The 1,941-nt window shown below is 40.4% G+C and overlaps 1 long non-coding RNA gene across 1 annotated transcript; it reads left to right on the forward strand.

Annotated features, from left to right (window-relative positions):
• Positions 1–492: 492 nt before the first annotated feature.
• On the forward strand, positions 493–1,296 carry LOC136937058 (uncharacterized). The gene is made up of 3 exons (XR_010875208.1): positions 493–560; positions 698–1,127; positions 1,237–1,296. It is a non-coding gene; the product is annotated as an uncharacterized lncRNA (long non-coding RNA).
• The last annotated feature ends 645 nt before the right edge of the window (positions 1,297–1,941 follow it).

Consider the following 1,941-nt stretch of genomic DNA (forward strand, 5'->3'; position numbering starts at 1 on the left):
CCAAGCCCCAGTCTCATTACTCCTGCTGGCAAACAGTGTCAGTTAACCATTTGTCTGTTGCCCGAGAGCGCTATTAAAACTCTGAAAACTGAGACAAATCTTCTGCAGGCAGGACTTGGAAGGCGTTCGATCAGCATTATTGAGAATGCTGATCACGAAGAGGTATTAAATGTCTGTATTTCAGCTCAAACGTTGAAGAGGTGGGGGTGTCCGCAGTAACTTCCCTGAAATGAGTTAGTGCATGTTGGGATGTCTCAAAATGTTTTTGGCACAATGGTGCCAAAATATATATTTTGTTAAATGTACATGGTCCAAGGGGTTCCTACTATATCAACACCTTATGTGAGAGATGTCTGCAAAAGTAATAATTCTAATTTAGGAGCACAATCACCTCTTAATAGAATAGTTTGGGTATGTCCAAAACTGTGAAAATGAGGCAGAGGGTGCATTACAAAGAATACTAATTTAATAATTTTATGGATCTAGATTACCAGTCCTCAATGACAAATACCCCACAATGAGGGAACTAACAGGTGGTTGGCTGCTATATAAAGCGACAGGTATGGAGTATTGCTGTATTCAGGGTTTATTAATATACAACAAACCATATGTTTGTGCAGGGGGAAAGAATAAAGGTGTTAAATACGAAGGATGCATTTAACTCACCTGCGTTTGGGCATTTTCATAAATGGGACAGTCGTCCACACTCTGTACCATGAGGTCTTGAGTGCATGTTCATAAGTCTGGGTGTTGGGACAAAGCCAAAGTCTTCAAAATACACACTGGCAGAAAAGTGTTAAGTAATTTAATATCTTCCTCTTAAAAAGCTGTCATGTATCTTTTACTTTTCTAAATGATATATCATGTATTTTCTGTTAAAGGTGGTACTGGACAAAGGACCCTTTCTGTGGTGGCCCAAGGCGCTGAAGGTTACACAGTCGCTCAAGTTGAGCTCAAGCAATGGGAAACAACTACTGTATATTGTCCCTCTTCAGGAGAAATTAGATACTGCACCTCTTCCTCCTCATGCTGCACAGTTCAGCAAAATGCCCAAGTCATGCTGCAAGAGTTGAGGGATAGCTATGCCCCTTCCATTGCTTGTCATCCACATTGAAACTTGTAGACATGTAAGTATTTAATTCAACCCTTAACCCTCCACCTAAACTTGAAACAGCTAGATATCAACATCATTTTATTTGATACAGTTTGTGTACTGAATCTCTCATGCATTGCCAGGAATCTGCCTCTGAACAGCTCCAGGAAGGTGACATGGAGATGCAACAAGAACCAGATGTTTGTCTCGGTATATCCACACATTAAACATTCTGAAGAAAACCAACTGTACTTCATCAATACCCTTGCTCACTTGTCACAGTGGTGAAATGTAGTATTACAAGTATTACAATCTATGATATGACTGTCTATGCCTACAGGTCTATGGTATTGTGTTTGTGAAGAATGTTTTTAAGTTTACGTTTTCTGTCCAGTCTACCTCTCCAGTTTGTGGTGGCCAGTATCCTGCCCAGAGCTGCCAACTCTCCCGTTTTTCCCGTGTTTCTCACGTTTTCTGATCCATCTCCCGCCGTCCTCCCGTTTGGTCATTTCTCCCGGTAATCTCCCGTATTTTACAAAGTACAAATGTATTTTATTTCATAATCAAATCAAAATGTGTGTCCAATGTTCTAAATTTGCCAGATTATGTATGAAACGCAATCATGAGAGGCAACGCAATCATGAGAGGCAACGCAAGCATCAGCCAATCAAATTGCCTTTCATACAAATACGACAGCACAGGCTCTAGCCAATCAGAGCACGTTTATAGTCACGTCTCAAGAGCGCGAAGTTCCCAAAAAAAAGATGGCAGACCAAACTCTGTAGAATAGATGGTTGTGTTTGTACCAAAAAGTTGTTTGTTTTACTTTTTTTGGCTTCGATTTTTAG

Source organism: Osmerus mordax, chromosome 27 (genome assembly GCF_038355195.1).
Source record: "Osmerus mordax isolate fOsmMor3 chromosome 27, fOsmMor3.pri, whole genome shotgun sequence".
Taxonomy (NCBI): Eukaryota; Metazoa; Chordata; class Actinopteri; order Osmeriformes; family Osmeridae; genus Osmerus; species Osmerus mordax.